The sequence below is a fragment of the Meriones unguiculatus genome, chromosome 2 (genome assembly GCF_030254825.1).
Source record: "Meriones unguiculatus strain TT.TT164.6M chromosome 2, Bangor_MerUng_6.1, whole genome shotgun sequence".
Lineage (NCBI taxonomy): Eukaryota > Metazoa > Chordata > Mammalia > Rodentia > Muridae > Meriones > Meriones unguiculatus.
The window spans coordinates 164909650-164928221 of NC_083350.1; the positions used below are offsets into that span (position 1 = coordinate 164909650).

Genomic DNA, 18572 nt, shown 5'->3' on the forward strand with positions numbered 1-18572 from the left:
GAGATCCTCATGTCTCTTCCTCCTGAGTGCTGGGATTAAAGGCGTGAGCCACCACCTGGCTCTTTTTCCAAATTCTTGAATTGCCTTATTACATTGTTTCTCTCTCTCTCTCTCTCTCTGTCTCTGTGTGTGTGTGTGTGTTTGTGTCTGTCTGTTTATGTGCCTGTTTGTTCCTATTTTTAAATATAGTTACTTAGAACTATACATATCCTTCTCACTACTTCTTTTCCATATGCCCTAGAGGCTTTGTTGTGCTGTTTTCATTTTCATTTTGACCATTCTGTATTGTATTGTTTAATCTCCTTGACTTTGTGTGCTTTCTAGAGATGCTTTTGCTGTTGATTTCAAGCTTTATTGCATTGTGGTCACATAAGATAGATGATGTTATGAACTTTTCTGTATTGGGATTTTTTTTTTTTTTGTCCCAGTTTGTGGTATATTTTAGAAAAACTTGCACAGGCCTCTGAGTCACATGTGTTCTTTGGTGTTTGGGTGGAATCTCTGCAGATATTTGGTGTTTAGTCTTTAATCCTGATGTTTCTCCATTTATTTATTTTTTGTCCAGATGACCTGTCTACTGGACACAGTGGAGTATTGAAATCACCTAATATTACTGGTTTGGGGTTAATCTGTTTCCTGAAGTCTATCTGTATGCTTTGTATTAAATTGGGTGTGCCTGAGTTCGATGCATTGATGTTTAGGATTATACTGTCTCTTGACTAATTGTTTCCTCCATCAGAATGAAAAGTCTTTATCTCTTCTGAGAAATGTTTGGTTTGAAGCCTCTTTTCAGACTATATTATGACAGTAGTATCTCTCTCCTGAGTGCTTTTTCCAGGTACCATTCAGTTGTCCTTTCAGTCTAAGGTGGTCCTTATCCTTGAAGGTCAGTTGAATTTCTTGTAGTCAACAAAATATGTTTTGTTTGTTTGTTTTCAATCCAATCAATGGACCTGTGCTTTTGGATTGAGAAGTTGAGGCCGCTGATATTTACAGTTATTACTGAAAACTTTGTGTTGATTGTTGTCATATTGTTGCTTTTTCTTGCTGCTTGTGTCCTTAGTTCAACTTTATGTTTCAATAATTATATATTCTTTCGTAGCCTCTTGGTTGTACTTGGTCATCTCTTGGACTCTCAGTCAGTGGTGCTGTTTGGGGAGGTTATGGATGGGACCTTAGAGGGCAGAGCCTTCCTTGCTGGAGGAAGGACATCCCTGGGGTTTGCTTTGAGAGTTTGTGGCCTTGCCTCCCTTTCAGTTTGCGCTCCCTGCTTCATGTTTCGGTCCTCTCAGCTTCTTTGCTCGGGCCACCTGCTCCCATGCTTCCTCTGACATCATGGGCACCTTCTGCACCCTCCAGAACTGTGAACCCCAAACAAACTTTTCATTGTGTAAGTTGCTTCTGGTCACGGTGTTTTTATCATAGCAACTGAACGGTAACTAACACAGTCTTCATCATTTCATTCAGCTGTACGCTTGTGTTTTCTTGGACTTTTATCAGGAATTTATTCCTCTCTTTAAGGGAATTCATGTAATTCATGTCCTTGTAAAATTCTTGAATTCTTTGATCATGTTTATAATTTTTTCTTTAAGTTTTATGTCCTGGAGTTCATCTAGGCACTTTTTAAGTGAAAAACAATTCTACGGGACTAATTTTTGGGGGGAGGTGGTAGTGGTGAGGGACATATTGTCATAGTCTTTCAGATTTTGTTTTGTGTGATGTGACCTGAGCATATGGACTTACTTTATTGGCTGTATGTCTGAAATGACAATCTTGCTATCTCTGTTGGATGGAAGTTTTGCTGTTTCTCAAAATTGGTTGATTTCAGATCAGAAATGAGGAGTTTGTAGGTCAGATCTTAGTATTCAGTGTTAATTTTTAATTGGAGACACTGGCTTGATTCCAATTTAGTGGTAACTGGGGAAACCTGCAAATGGACTTGGTCTGAGTACAGAAGGGCCACGTGGGGGAAGGGATCTGGGACAGACTCGCCGACAGAGAGTGGGAGTTTGACTCCCTGGTGGGCCTGGGCAAGGAGGGGTGGGGCTGAGGCGACTCACCACCAGCACGTGTGTGGGTGCACTCTGGGCGTGGAGAGATGCCGACAAGGTGTGGAATGTGTACGGAAGAGCGTGGTAAGTGGAGGTTTGACCCTGAGTTGGGCCTGGGCGTGGAGGTAGGAAGTGAAAAGGTGTAGGGAACTCACATGGTAGGCGCATATAGTGATATGGTAACTTCAGTGTGTACTGATCCACGTGAGCAAAGAGGCAGGGTGGGAGAAGGCCTGGGTGTGGCAGGGCGGTGTGAGTGACAGGGGTGGGAGTCTGGAGCAAGGAATTACTCAGCTAGCACACACGTAGGTGCTATGGTGGCCGGGTCTGGGCCTGTTGTAATTTTTTTCTATATCGTAGAAGTAGTTCAGGTTCTTAACAGGGTGGGAAACAAAAAGAACATTTGATGTGCTAATAACGAGATATTAATAAAGGGGAGACCAGATTGTTCCAACACTATGTCAGTATACCTTTAGGTCAGCACGGACCGTAGTGGTAGCCTATTAATGAGGATGCCGTCTCTAACCTATTCTCATCTTTTGGGGGGATTTGTTTCTGAAAGTTTGCACTGTTAAAAAGCTGTCTAGGGACTACCACTGTAGCTAAGCCTTAGCCTGCACATTTAAGAGAGCTTTAGGGTAAGTTCCCAGAGGAAGAAGTTTTGGGTGATGGGTAATTTACACTGTCACCAACAGTGACAGTGCTTTTAATCAGGTGAAAAGTTTTAATTAAACATCACACCAGAAAGCTGTAATTTTGTCTCAGTACTGTCATCCCTGCTCAAAACATTTGGTGAACTCTCTGTTTGGTGATCCCAGCTATGACTCATACAAGAAAATAAATCATCATCTCTCATCCTGCCTTTGATCTTTGACTCTTCTGGAAAATCTAATTTACCATGAAAGCTACCATGGAGGAGCTTCATGTCAATGTGTCACCAGCTCCAGGAGAAGAAAAACGAAGCCTCGTACTGCCCAGAGTAGTGAGGCAGAAGAGAAATGTTCACTGTCCCCAGAGGCCAGCTCTTCTTGCATGTGTCCAGATAGGACGCCTCCTGGAGCCCCTCTTCCTTTAGGTCTTAAAAGAAGTTTATAAACAAAGAATAAACATTTACAAACTGATCAAGCCGGCTGAATTTCTGCATGGAGGGACAAGAGCGGCTCCTGATCCGGGGATCAGGACTAGCAACTGCATTGTTTTTGCCTGTCATTATGTGCTAGCGCCTGGGAAGTCCCGGAAAAGGGCTGACTGGCTTTAATGAGGGAGGAGGCGAACGCCAACCCACGCCTCTCCCTTGGTATTGCCATTTATCTTACAGCATCACGTAGCCATCCTCAGTAACTCCTAGGAATTTACCAGACAAAGCTTCAGGTTGTTTATTCAAGGCCCTTTTACCCCATGACCTTAATCCTACTTTTCCAGCCTCACTAGAAGCTGGGAGAGGGTGTGGCTGCACCACAGTGAGAAGGCAGCGCTAGGGGCAGGGATACAGCGAGGCTCTGGGACTTGTACTGGGTTGCAGGATCTTCCCTTTCGTACTCCCCGCAACCTGCTGGTATGTCTTGTTCTAGGCTGCCAGAGCGGTGAACATTTACACAACTTCCCTGCATATAACTCATCCGTGTTGGGAGATGCATTGCTTGGACCTGTGGAACTAGGCAAGTGACCACACCGGGCCTCAGTTTCCTCATTTGTAAACCAGGCTGATGCTGATGTTCCTTCCCGAGGCTGATGGAATGACTGAATGGGATGCCGAGCGTGAAAGGTGGAGAAGAACCAGGCGTGTGTCAGGCACTCCGTCCACAGGTAGCAGGACGGGGGTTGGGTTGGGGGAGAACGGTGACGGAAGAGTGTGGATCCATGAAGGGTACTGACAAGGGACTGTCTCACAGCTGGGTTCACTGGCTTCGCGGTGTGGAAAGGCGCACGGCAGTCTCCACGGAGGCTGCAGCGTAGGGACTGTGTGCTCTGCAGGATGTAGCTGGGCCTGACTGGTCCTATCTGATGGACGCGGAAATGATAGCTTCCTTAAGCCTTCTGCCCTCGCTCTAATCTCCAGCCTGCACGCCCCACTCCAAAGTTCAGTCCAAGCAAACACCAAAGGGAAAGCGGGTGAGACATGAAACCTTCCTTAGGCCAGCCTGCTAGGTTGGCCTGGGGCAGACAGAGTGTGGAGGTGCAATTTGGAGCCAAGGGAACTCAGCACAAACGCTGGTCGATACTGTTGTAGCTGTCCTTGTAACAGAGCAAATAGCTGTCAGTTGAGGATTGACAGATCTTTGTTCCTGACAAACAAAACAGCCCAGCATAGAGAAGAGCAGTGAGAGAGACCAGGCAGATGACGTCACGAGGTCATGCCAACCTGTGGTAACCTTGATATGTTTATTTCTTTGCCAATTCAACTTCCGAACTGGCTGGTAAAATCTCTCATGATATTCTGAGTGCCGGGCAACCCAGGCCACGTCACTGAGGGCTCTGCTGCAGTTTTGGCTGTTGCAAGTCTCGAGAAGCACCGGAAAACCTAGGAATCCGTTCTTCCGAAACCACGTGAACTCTCAGATAATACTGAGTCATAGAGTCAGGGAGGTTCTGAGTGATCACACAGAGAAAGAAAGAGATAGAGGCTGACACACACACACACACACAACACAACACACACACACACACACACACAGAGAGAGACAGAGACAGAGACAGAGACAGAGAGTGATGGTATAAGGAAGTTAGGGTCAGAATTGTTCACCTACCACAAAAAGAAGTTACCATTACTATATGTATAAGGAAATTCCTGGTCTGTAGTATGTATGACTCCAATTTCTTTTTTAAAAAATTATTTTTTTTTAAAATTAAAAAAATTTACAGCTTATTTATTATATATCCCAATTGAAGGCCCTCCCTCAGCTTCCCCCATTTCCACTTTCCCTCCTTCCCTCCCTCTTCTCTCCATCCTCTTCCCCTAGTCCACTGAAAAGGGAAGTTCTCCTCTGCCATCTGCCCATAGCTTAAGTCTCATCAGGACTGCCTGGATCCTTTTCCTCGGTGGCCGAATCACCAGGGGCGAGTGATCAAAGAGCAGACAATCAAGTTCATGACAGAGGTAGCCCCTCCTCCCCTTACTTCAGAATTTACATGGAGACTGAGCTGCCAACTGCCTGCATCTGAGCAGGGAGGTCCTCTCCCTGCATGGTCCTTGGCTGGTGCATCAGTCTCTGCAGGATCCCCTGTGCTCAGGTTTGTTTTTTGTTTTTTGTTTTTTTTTCAGCTTTGTTGGTATCCTTGTGGGGCTTCTGCCTCCTCTGTGTCCTTCTATCTCCCCTTCTTCCATAAGACTGCCTGCACTCTGCCCAAAGTTTGGCTATGAGTCTCAGCATCTGCTTCGATCCCTTGTTGGGTGGAGTCTTTCAGAGAACCCTATCCTGTTCCTATCCTGTTCCCTCTCTTTCACTGCTTCTGGTCTATCCTGTTTGCTCTTCTGAATGAGATTTAAGCATCCTCCCTAGGGTCCTCCTTGTTGTTTAGCTTCTTTAGATCTGTGGATTTTAGTATGGCTGTTCTGTATTATACAGCTAATATCCGCTTATAAGTGAGTCTATACCATGCGTAAAAAATATTTTTAGTAAAAAATTATTTTATTAGATTTTAATTTATTCATTTGTGTGCATGTAAGCTGTGTGTATGTGTGTGGGCACGTGAGTGACATGGCACGGATGCATGTGTGAAGGTAAGAGGACAACTTGTGGAAACTTGTTTTCACCTTTGACCTTGTGGGTCCTGGGGTTTGAAAAGGTGTTTGGTGGCAAGCACCTTTAGCTGATGATCCATCTCACAGGCCCCATATTCCACATTCTAGAACAGAATGCTCATGAAGTAAGCCCATCCCTTAATTGCTTGCCTGTCCCTGCAGGCCTGTCTTCCCACTATCTGCCTGCTTTCTAAGACCTGTAAAATTGGATTTGAAAGTGGATTGTGAATGTGCTGGCAAATTCATAACAGGCTCCTCAAAAACCACGCGTGCATATATTTTTCCATCTGTACATACATGTAACTTTCTGGTACATTGTACTCACATAAAAGGACTGTAGCACAAAGTTAAAAAATTATGGTATTGTTTACTGTAAGTCCAAAAATGAACTATACATTCCCCAAAATGAGCTTTAAATTCCAGCTGTGCCTGTTAACTGGTTCCATCAGAGTTTTTTAATTGCTTTTTCCTGGTCTGTTTTATCAGTAACCAACCTGAGGCTGAAGCTGACAATCAGATATAGCTACAACGTAAATATTGGTCGACACCAGTAAGATTAACATGAAGCAACTTGAAGACATTTGTCAGAATTTGACTAGCACATAGAGGTTATCAGTGCATTCTCTGCTAAACTGGGCGATGGTATTTGAATACTGCAAAAAATTCCTCACTTTTTTTTTGTCTTTAAAAAAAATAATGGATTAGTTCTAAATCTGACATAAATTAGAAAAACTAACCAGCTCATATTGGCAAATGAAAAAAATTAAAATACAATGAAATAATTGTTCCCTTTCCTATCCTCCCTCCAGTCCTTTAGATTATCCATGCTGTTCCCTCTCAAATTCAGTTATCCTTTGGTTATTATTTTTCTTTAGTTATTATTGTTTCATAGATATGTGAATTAATACATAAGCACAGCCTGCTGAGTCTGTCATTATTGCTTATGTGAATATGATTTCTGTGCTGACTGCTTTGTATTAGAAAACCAATTATGGTGCATCTCCCTGGGGAAGATGAGTTCATCCCCTCTCAGCAATCGGTAGAGGTGGGGCCCCACGAGATTTCCTCCTTTCATGTTAGCATGTCCATTTGTGTTGTCATGGTTCAGCTGTTGCTTAGGCAGCCATATTGTTGGGGGATCATGGGTGTAGTTTCCTTGACATTTCTAGAAGGCACACAATCTCAAAGCCGACTTCCTGGTCCTCTGGCGTTATCTTTCTGCCCTTTCTTCAGCTATGTTTTCTGAGTCTTAGATGTGGAGGTTGGGTTATAGGTGAATCATTTGGGGGTGGAGCCCCCACAACCAGTGATTCTGCATTTTTGAAGATCTGTGACTTTCTGTAATGGTCTCCAACTGCTGCAAAGAGAAGTGTCTGTGATGAGGGTGAGTAGGTGAAAGGACACAGATTTTTAATGTGGTTAGGGATTATACCGGGTTAGTAAATGGCAGAAGTAGGCTCTCCTTTATGATCCATCTCCTTAGCCCCAGTAGTTGGCTAGGTTTCCTCTACTAGGCATACTTTCTGTACTGTTGGTCATGCCTTAAATCCAGTTAGACAGCCATTGGCTACTGCCAAGATATGTGTCCCGATTGTACCTTTAGGGATATCTTTCCATGCTGGTCATTGTGGTTTATAGGCATCGCAGCTTGGTATGGCTACTGAATGCTTCCCTCCTTCAGTAGCTTGCAGAGTACCTCCTGGTACTGTGAATGCCAATCCTCAGGAAAGAGGCTTTCAGAGAAATCTCCCAGTCTTTTAAGTTAGTGCTACACTATTAACATTTTCCATCAGTTTTTGAAATCTAGATAGCATACCAAGACAAACAGTAAGAAACTGTCTTAGGGTTTTCTTGCTGTGAGGAGACAGTATGACCAAGGAAACTATTATAAAGAAAAACATTTAATTGGGGCTGGCTTACAGTTTCAGAAGTTCAATCTGTTATCATCATGGTAGGAGGCATGGCACCATGCAAGCAGACTTGGTGCTGGAGGAGCCGAGAGTTCCACATCTTGACCCAAAGGCATCAGGAGGAGACTGTGGCACTGGACATTGAGCATATGAGGCCTCAAAGCCAGCTCCCATGGTGACACACTTTCTCCAACAAGGCCACACCAAAAGGCCACTTTTCCTAACAGTGTCACTCCCTATGGGCCAGGCATTCAAACACATGAGTCTATGGGGGCCATTCCTATTCTAACCACCAAGAAATTAAGATCCATTTGGTGACATAAAATTAGAAATCAAGCTTTGTAGCTTTTGCCACTTTTTCAGGCAGTTAGAACTTAAAGAGGACCCAGTTCTGTGTTTAAACACCATTTTCTGTGCTTGCAAGTTATATGACTTTGAGCCAGGTACAGCTGCTCACCCCACTAATCCCAGCACTCAGGGAGGCAGAAACAGGTTGATCTCCATGAGTTCGAGACCAGCCTGGTCTACAAACTGAGTACAGGACAGCCAAGGCTACACTGATAAACCCTGTCTGGAAAAACAAAACAAACAAAAAGTTATGTGAACTTGGAAAATTTTAAAGCTTACTGTGAAGTATTTATAAGGGTAAGTTATATCAGAGGTAAGAGAAAGCACAGGAGGTGAGGTCAGAGCCGAGGCTGGTGTGTGTTGAGCTGGGGAGAGGCAAGCTTGGAAGACAAGGGAAGAAAGAAGCACAGCCAGCAGAGTTTGTGTTTTAGTCCCTTGGTGAGATGAGCAAGCAGGGCCCCACCCCCTCTTACCAAAGAAGCCCCTATAATCCAAGGATATGCATAGCCGTACTTTGTCCAAGGTAATGGGAACTCTCCCTTTGAGATGCTCTCTGATGTCATTGCACCAGGAAGCAAAATTAGAAAGTAGGACAGGCTTATCTCTCCCACCAGGAATTGGGCAGTCCTCAAGAATATTTCATCCTGGTGTTAAGGGAGACTGGAAAGCACCAGTTTATGATGGAGCAAAACCCTTGACCACCTCATTTCTGTTCCTTCTTGAATTTTTTTCTGGAGGGAGTCGTGTCCCATTTCATCATGAGGGAAATTGAGAGAGACCTTTAGCTTTCGCCTCCCAAGGAAGGATGCACTCCTTGTTTCCCATCAAATGCTGCTTTGCTTCCTTCACCTACTAATCTCCCTTACAGGGTTGTTATACATTATGTGAAAACACCTGGCACATGATTGTTAGTGATGTTCTAAGAGAAAATGCATGTGTCCCTGAGACCCTTTCCACTTCATTTTAGTATTTTTTCCTTTCCTCATTTTTTCTTAGTTCTTTCAGAAATGTCAATGTGTTCTGCTCATATTCACATACTCGTGCAAACAAACAAACAAACAAACAAACAAACCCAAATCACTGAGTCTAATTTATGTTGTCCGGATGCTCTTGGGTATGGGGCCATCCACGAGAGCTTGGTTAACCTACCAAGAGTTACATCCTTAAAGAAAATGGACTCTCCCCCAAGCAGCTATCAGTCCTTAGCCAAGGGTGGAAACTTCTGCCCTCCTCCCCTCTCCGTGCTAGGATTTTTGTTTGGCTCCAGTTTACGCACATCTTATATTCTGTCACGGTCATTGTGAATTCATATGTGCAACTGTCCTGTTTTGTTCCTTAAACAGTTTCCTTGTAATCATCTACCGCGTCTTATTCTTACAGTCTTTTGTCTTTCCTCTTCCACAGTGATTTCAGCCTACTGGGGAGGAATGTGATATGGATGTCCCATTTAGAGCTGAACATTCTATAGTTTCTTATTCTCTGTACCTTGACCAATTATGGGTCCTGTCTTAACCATCATCTAATTCAATAAGAAGCTTCTCTGATCAGAGTTGAGGGATATACCAATCTATGGGTATAGCAAGAAGTTGTTAGGAATCAGTTTAATACTCTGCTTCTTTTAATAGAATAATAGCAGTTCATTCTTTCCTAGTGCCTATGACCTCTTAGTTACAGTTTCTTGGCCTGGGTGAGGATGGTGCCAGGTATGATCTTTATCTAATGGAATAGGACTTAAATACGACCAGAAAGCTGTTGGATACTCTTATGCCACTAGTGCACCAATAGGCATGTCTTGCCAGAATGGTTGTTTTGTAGCTCACATGGTTTGTGACTGATAGTGACTGCCATAGTTAGTACTCTATCACTTAAAAAAGAGAAAAAGAAGCGTTTAATTGGGGGTTTGCTTACAGTTTTAGAGAGTTAGCTCATGAGCATCATGGTGGGAAGCAGACAGGCATGATAATGGAGCATTAGCTGAGAGCTTTGCATTCTGACATGGAGAAAGAGAGAGAGAGGGAGAGAGCCTAGCATGGACTTTAAAACTTCAAAGCCCACCCTCAGTGAAATATCTCCTCCAACAAGGCCACACCTCCTCCAACAATGCCACACCTCCTCCAACAAGGCCATACCTCCCTTGTGTGTGTCACTCCCCTCCCTGGTGACTAAGCCTTTAAATCTATAAGCCAATGGGGGCCACAGTGACTGTTTTCTTTGGCAGTGTGTATAGCCCTTTTCAGCACTATGAAAGCTAGTAAGTAGGGATGAAGTTTCCAGGTCAGTACTAGCTTGATTTCCTCATGTTCTGCAACTCAATTATGTGGTGTCTTTAACTTTAAGTTCCAGCAGGAAACGAAAGCATTGGCTGTAGCCTGTGGCCAACAACTCCAGCTCCAAAAAAGATAATTCATTCCTGGCACTGTGCTTTCTGTTGTTCTGTGGTGTCTGGTGGAGGCACTGCCATCTGCCCATACATGTGTATGAATATACATGGAAGCTTCCACAGTAGTGGGTTAGACTTTCTCAAACTTCAGTGCTGGTTATCCTTGCCTGTACTCCAGCTCATTTCTAAATTTAAGTGAGAAGGATTCCAGAAAAGCAAAGATCATGAAAATGCTTCATATGCTTACAGATGCAAGAAGAAAGCTGCTAAAACATTACACAGCTGTGTGAGTGTACTTAATATCACTAAGTTGGGTATTTAAAATGTCTACAATGGTAAATTTCATATGTGCATTTTACAAAATAATTTAAAAATAACAACAGAGAAGTATGAAGTCACACTTGTGTTTTCTTTAAGAACTTCAGAGTTAGCAAATAAGTTGCCCCAAAGGGGCTATTTTCTGCCTGTGTTAATTCTATGATTCTATCAATTAAAGATAAAAATGCAGTACAGGGAAAGTTTTGTGTCTTAACAAGTGCTGATTTGGGGCAGGAACCCCTGTAAGGGGAGCCACCTCAGCTTCCTTCCTGTGGGCCATGAATCCTTACCTCTCACGGTTTTTATCACTCTCTCAGCAAATATGGTATCAGCAGATTTCTCCATGGAGAATCTGAGGAGGATTTGTTGATGCCTTGGCCCCATGTTCTTCCAGCAGTCTTTTGCTACTGTCTCAGGTGATCTGAGAAGGACATTTGTTGTCATTTGTTTCCTTTCTTGTTCTCCCGGTGACAACCATTCTGACTGAGGTGAGATGCATTCTCAAAGCAGTTTTTAAACATCGTATGTGTGCCACAGTGACCACTCTCACAACTTGCAGGAGCTTGTTCCCTCATCTCACCATTTGAGCTCCAGGGATTGAAATCTAGCTGGCCTGGTTTACCAGCAAGCTGCTTAACCCCCAAGGCCCTCTCACTACCCCTCAAAGTAGTTTTGTTTCCATTCCTCTGTTAGCTAAGGATATTGTAAACCTTTTTTCAAGGATGTATTAGCTCTTTGCATTTCTTCTTTTGAGAACTGACTGTTGAGTTCATTGTTTCGTTTACTGACAGGATGATTTGGATTCAAAGTGTTTAATTTTCGTAGTTTGACAAAGATTTGTTTTCTATTTGGTAGGCTTCTTCTTCACTTTGGTGATTATTTTGTTTGGTATGAAGAAGCTTTTTAATATCAAGTAATTCTATCCATCAATTCTTGGGATCACTTTTAGTGTTATTGGAGTCCTTTGTAGGAAATGCTTGCCTGTGCCTATATCTTGAAGTTAACTATGTTTTTTTTTTTTCCTAAAAGTTTTAAAGTTTAAGATCTTACATTAAGGCCTTTCATTCATATCTAGATGTAGTGGTGCAGGCCCATATCCTAGCATTTGTGAAGTGATGGTAGGAGAATCTGAAGTTTGAGAATTTCATAGAAATACCTCATGTGTTTTGAAACTCACCCCATTTTCTCCATTCTAAGTCTTCCATTATTCTGCTGCCACGTTTCCCATTTCATGTGCTTTGTTTTAAGCTCATGGAGTCTACTTAGTGCTTGCCTGTATGTGTGTTGTTGTAGGCCATCTACTGGAGCGTGAGCAGCATTTCCAGGAACACACCCCTACAGGCTCTCAATCCACCAGTACTGTAGGCATAAAGTTATTGTGTAATTCAAATGCTGACTTCTGTACCTTCCATATCTGGTTGTAATCCTTGTTCTGAGAACTCCTGTCTCAATCTACTGTAAACAGTGCCCCCCAATTTTCTGATATGCCAATAAAGCAGATTATAGGCAGTTGCTGAGGAGGGGAGAGAATAGGGCTGGAGTTCCTGCCCTCCAGAAGAGGAAGAGTTAGAGGAGGAAGTAGGGGATTCAGCCATGGGCAGAGGTCCAGGAGATATCAGGAAAAGAACTACAGCAGAGAATGTCATAAAGCGCAAGTATCTTGGGGATTTATGCTGGTAAAAAGCCAGACTGCTTACAAGGTTAAGAACAGAGTAATAACTGACCCATCCCACAGGCTAGTCAAACAGGGTCTACCTGAAAGAGGGAGTGGAAATGTGGGGACAGAGACATGAAGAATGGAGACCAAGACAGGCTTCTGATCAAGGTCAGTTTACTGAAAGTGCAAACACTTACAAAACAAAGGGTAACAAGCAAATTTTTTCACAGTAACATCACATCTGTGTCACCTGGCAAGGCATCCAAGAATTCACTCAAGGTTACACAAAATTTGCTGTCTGGTTCCCAGGGTTGCACGGAGTTTGCTATCTACTTCTCAGGCTCAGAACACACTGCAGGAAAAGTTGCCAGGGTCAGTCTCCCAGAGGTTGTCAAGGCCAGTCTCTGAGAAACTGAGCTATGGATAAGACCCACATCTGCCAAGGCCAGGAGGCAGAATTCCAATTACCAGACTCCTTCAAATAACTGATCAGTTATTGTGCCATGAAGCTTGTTAAAATAATATAATAGAGCCTCAGTTATTTGGGTGATAGCTAAGATAAGAAACTGAGAAACAAACACAATTTTGTACAAATAACATTAATATTTTGGCATACCAGCTGGGGCCAGAATTTACATGGAATCTAAACTTAAACTGAAAGCAGTTTCTTAGTTCTGTTCATGAAGAAAGCAACCACAGTTTCTATGGCAGGAGCTCACGGCTTCCTGATCAGAAGACCTCCTCCCTGCCACAGTGCAGCAAGGCCTCAGATGGCTGCAGAAAAACAAAAGCTGAAACAAATCCCAGAGAGGCAAAGCAGAAGCAGTTGAAGCCCTTGCTGAGAAAAAGCAAGGTGGCTCTTTAACACAAATAAGTTTCTCAAAGCCAGACTTTCCTAGCCAAGGCAGGAAGCCAAATCCTTTTGTGAAGGGGCTCTTAAGCTGGCAGTGGTGGTGCGCACCTTTGATCATCCTAGCACTCAGGGAGAGAGGCAGTTGGATATCTGTGAGTTCAAGGCCAGCCTGGTCTATAAAGGGAGATCCAAGACAGCCAAGGCTATAGAGAGAAACCCTGTTTCCAAAAACCCCCCAAACCAAAAATCAATAAAACAATTTATTTTACAGTTTGGTTATATAGTCCAACAAACCTGTATAGAAAAATAAATGCCTTACCTGCTCAGAGAGCAAGAATCATCTTTAACTGAACTGTGCTCAGTGTACAACCCATTCATATATTAATACAATATGTATAATACCTTTGAAACTTTATATATTTTTCAGAGCAAAAGGAGCAGACATCAAAAAGGACAAGACTGTCTTTGCCCAGGTGACCTCAATAACTGTTTCCTCAAATATATGCATCTGAGACAATTGCAAAATGGCTAGCTAGGTAGTCCAGCATCACAGACTGTTCCAGTGAATACTTCAGCTAAGCTCTGAAATTTCTCAGCATTCAGAGACTGTACAGCAAAAGTTACAGGTAGCTTTCTTAAGACTGGACAATATCCCAATTTCTTGGTCATTCCAAAAGAAAAACTATGTCCCAAATCAGCAGGAAGCAATTTAAGAAAATTACACCCATTCCCAAGAGATAGTGGATGTTTTTGTTTTTTTGTTTTTGTTTTTTTTTTTTGGTCATTCTATGGGTGATAGATATTTGTTATTGTTTTAAAGGGATTTGTTATAGGGATGATAAATAAAGGGTAGATTATTAAATCTACTTTTAGAACAAAACATTAATAAACCAAAATTCTTACATTGATATAAATCTTTGTATATTAATACAGATTTAAGATTATATTTGGTTACAACATGCTAAGGTATTGTACCTATATAATTCTTAAAACTGAAATGTTAAATTCTAGTCCTTTTTACATAATTATTTTTATTAATTACAGTTTATTCACTTTGTATCCCCCATGTACATCCCTCCCTCCTCCCCTCCCAATCCCACCCTCCTCCTTCCCCACCCCTGTCCATCTCCCAGTCCACTGATAAGGGAGGTCCTCTTCCCCTTCCCTCTGATCCTAGTCTATCAGGTCTCATCAGGAGTGGCTGCATTGTCTTCTTCTGTGGTCTGGTAAGGGCTCCCCCCTCAGGGGGAGGTGATCAAAGAGCAGGCCAATCAGTTCCTGCCAGAGACAGTCCCTGTCCCCATTACTATGAAGGACACTGAACTGCCATAGGCTACCTCCATGCAGGGGTTTCAGGCCATCTCCATGAGTGGTTCTTGGCTGGAGTATCAGTTTCAGAAAAGACCCCTTTGCCCAGACTTTTTGGATCTGTTGCTCTCCTTGTGGAGCTCCTGTCCTCTCTAGGTCTTACTATCTCCCACTTCTTTCATAAGATTCCCTGCACTCTGCCCAAAGTTTGGCTATGAGTCTCAGCATCTGCCTCAATACCCTGCAGGGTAGAGCCTTTCAGAGGCCCTCTGTGGTAGGCTCCTGTCCTATTCCCTGTTTTCTCCCTCCTCCAATGTCCATCATGTTTGCCTTTCTGAATGAGGATTGAGCATCTTAGCCAGAGCTGTCCTTCTTGTTTAGCTTCCATAGGTGTAGAGATTTTAGTATGTTCATCCTATATTATATGTCTAATATCCACTTTTGAGTGAGTATGTACCCTATGTGTCTTTCTGCTTCTGGGATACCTCACTCAGGATGATCTTTTCCAGTTCCCACCATTTACCTGCAAATTTCATGATTTTCTTGTTTTTTTATTGCTGAGTAATATTCCATTGTGTAGATGTATCACAATTTCTATATCCATTCCTCAACTGAGGGGCATCTGGGCTGTTTCCAGCTTCTGGCTATTATAAATAAAGCTGCTACAAACATGGTTGAGCAGATGTCCTTTGAGCATCTTTTGGATATATGCCTAGGAGTGGTATAGCTGGATCTTGAGGAAGCACTATTCCTAATTGTCTGAGATAGCGCCAGATTGATTTCCAAAGTGGTTGTATAAGTTTCAGTTCTTTTGAAAACTGCTATTAAGAACTGTTTATGATATGTAAGAAATGTATACTAGCAGTTAGACAAGCAAACTCATGGCCTTGTTAAATGATAGTCTAATAAATTAAAAATATGCTTCCTAGATTGACAGATAAAAAATAGTTTGAAACAAACAATTCAGATAAGATAAATAGATAGCTGATCTTAAAAAAACCTCAGAGATCTATAGAATACGGCACTTAAAGATATTTTATTAATTTAAGGCTTTTTTTTTTTTTTGACCATGAGACAAGTCTGCTCCTGGAAGCACCCCTGTTCTACTTCAAAGAGCTTCAAAGGCTCACATGTGGCAAGCTAGCCACTGGATGAGAAAATGCCCTTGTGTCAATTACAGACAAAATACTGTCTAAACTGGACAAATTGGAGGTGGGAAAGTCGACTGCTGAGCTTTGCAAGAACAAGGTAGGCAAGTCCTTTCTTCACAGAGAGGTCTGTCAAATATTCTGAGCTGGAAGGCTAACGATGATGCTCCAATGTTATTGAAGAACTTCTCAGGACGGTCCAGGCCAGATATCTCTGTCATTTCTGTGCCTTTGGAAGTTCCTTGCCTACTCTTCCTACATATTCAGGTAATATTTATTCCTCCTTAAGTCTCTGATGGAGTTGGAAACTAGACACTTAGAGCCTCACAGTTAAACTTAAATTGTTTATGATGATGGAAATTGATAGATAACATAGAATAATTTATCCAAGGGTGCCAAATATACAGATGTAAACCTTACCTAATAATTTTCATAATTGTTATTATTACATATAGTTTGTTCTTGTAAGAGAAAGATTCTTTTATTAGACTAAAATGTGGAGATCTGGGCACAAGGTTATTGTGCAGTTCAAATGCTGATTTCTGTACCTTCCATATCTGGTTGCAATCCTTGTTCTGAGAATCTCCTGTTTCAATGTTGTATAAACACTGCTCCCCAATTGTCCCCTGATATGCCAATAAAGCAATTTATAATCAATCACTGAGCAAGGGGGATAATAGGGCTGGACTTTCTGCCCTCCAGGGGAGGAGGAGTTAGAGGAGAAAGCAGGGGAGTCAGCCATGGGCAGCAGACCAAGAGACACCAGGAGAAAGAAGCTGGAGCACAGAATGCCATAAATTACAAGTATCTTGGGGATTTATGCTGGTAGGAAGCCAGACCAGCCTAGAGGGATAAGAATAGAGTAATTAATGATCAGTTATTTTGCCATTAAACTTGTTAAAATAATATAATAGAGTCTCAATTATTTGGGTGATAGGCAGGATAAGAGAGAAATTGAGAAACAAACACAATTAAAAAAACCTTTAACACAGCATCAATCAATTGCTTATGTGTATGTGTGCAGGTCTTGTGTATGGAGTCACAGTCACTATGAGTTCATTCGTGGAACAATCCTAAAGAAGGTAAACACTAAGGAGGACCCTAGAGAGGATGCTTAATTCTCATTCAGTATGGCAAACAGGAAAGACACCAGAAGCGGTGGAAGAGAGGAAACAGGATGGCGGCCTACTACAGAGGGTCCTCTGAAATGATCCACCCAACAGGGGATTGAAGCAGATGCTGAGCGTCGCAGCCAAACTTTGGGCAGAGAGCAGGGAGTCTTATGGAAGAAGAGAGGGGTGGGGATAGAGCGACATGGAGGGGACAGGAGCCCCACAAGGAGACCAACAAAGCTAAAGGATCTGAGTCCAGGGGGTCCTGCAGAGACTGATGCACCAGTGGAGGACCATGCATGGAGAGGACCTAGACCCCCTGCTCAGATGTGGCTGATTGGCAGCTCAGTCTCCATGTGGATCTCTGAGTGAGGGGAGATGGGGCTGCCTCTATCGTGAACTCAGTTGACTGCTCTGTGATCACTTGCCCCTGGTGATGCAGCCTTGCTAGGCCACAGAGGAAGAGGATCCAGGCCGTCCTAATGAGAGTTAACAAGCTATGGGCAGATGGCAATGGTGGAAAACTTCCCCTTTCAGTGGACTAGGGGAAGGGGATAGAGGGAAGAGGGAGGGAGGGTGGGATTTGGAGGTGTTGAGGGAGGGAACTTCAGTTGGGATATATAATGAATAAATTGTGAAGAAAAAAAAATAAAGTTAAAAAAAAACTTTTCTACTCCCTCTAGTACAGTGATCCCAGAGCCTCGGAGGGGAGGTGGCTACAGATGTCCATTTAGAGCTGAGAAATCCAGTCTTTTATTCTCTGCTTACAGACCAATTGTGGCTCTCTGTATTGGCTGCCACCTGCTTCAAAAAGCCTTTCTGATGGGTATTGAGAGATGCCCTATTTTATGGGAATAAGAGTGAGAACTTAGTTGGAATTTCATTACCATGTCAATTTAGAAGAATAGCAGATTTAGGCAGTCATGGCTTATTTGGCCTAGTCAATGGTTCCAGGCAGATCTAGAGAAGCAAGGCTTAAATCCAATCAGAAGGTGATTTGTTCCTTTGATCCTTCTGCCCTCTTCTCCTAAGTCTTGGGATTACAGGTTTGGGCCACCACCCTGGCCTTTGAGCAGCCTACTTTGGAAGGCTCAATCCCAAGTATTACTCATTGAGGATGAAAAACTGAGAGAGTGGCAAAAAACCATAGTTGTACAAGCACATTCAACATGGATCACAGCCCAGTAACGACCATGCAATGGAAAGTGACTGACCTGCTGCACATGTGAAGACAGTGAGAATGAAGTAAGGGAAGGAGACAGGGAGTGAAAAGCAAAGCAATATTCAGTAAGTGACAGGAGAAAGAAGGAGAGTGAAAAAACTATGGAGGGGAAGAAAAAAAGAGCAAGGGATTTAGAAAAAAAATACAAAGTTAAAAAAGTAAAAGGGGGACAAAACAGTTCACTGAGTGAAATAAAAACACTAGCCACAAAAGCTTGATGATCTAATTTCAATCCCCAGAATCCAGAGTTTGATCTCCCAGCAAGCCTGAGGCTGAAAGCCATCACGTTCCAGGGTTATTCTCAGTTGAGATCTGTTCCCGGATGGCCACCAAGAACAGCCCTCTTCCCCCTATACCTTCCCAGTGTAGGTCAGTCTCAGGCTGTCTGCTCCATGTGTCTAGTCAGTGTCTGAACCTCCTGCTTTCCACATCTCTCATTCAGAGCGCCCCCCCCCAACTTGACATTTACAGATCTTTGGCCCCCTGGGTAGTTCAGTTCTTAATAAAAGATTTTCTCAAGACT

At 42.9% G+C, this 18572-nt stretch overlaps 1 long non-coding RNA gene across 3 annotated transcripts; it reads left to right on the top strand.

Annotated features, from left to right (window-relative positions):
- Positions 1–1664: 1664 nt before the first annotated feature.
- Positions 1665–17387, top strand: LOC132652476 (uncharacterized). 3 transcript variants are annotated; one of them, XR_009590114.1, is made up of 5 exons: positions 1665–2135; positions 3623–3857; positions 13687–13885; positions 15642–15982; positions 16740–17387. It is a non-coding gene; the product is annotated as an uncharacterized LOC132652476 (long non-coding RNA). The 3 variants fall into 3 exon arrangements; XR_009590112.1 differs by having other exon boundaries at positions 13687–15982; XR_009590113.1 differs by having other exon boundaries at positions 13687–15815.
- Positions 17388–18572: the final 1185 nt, after the last annotated feature.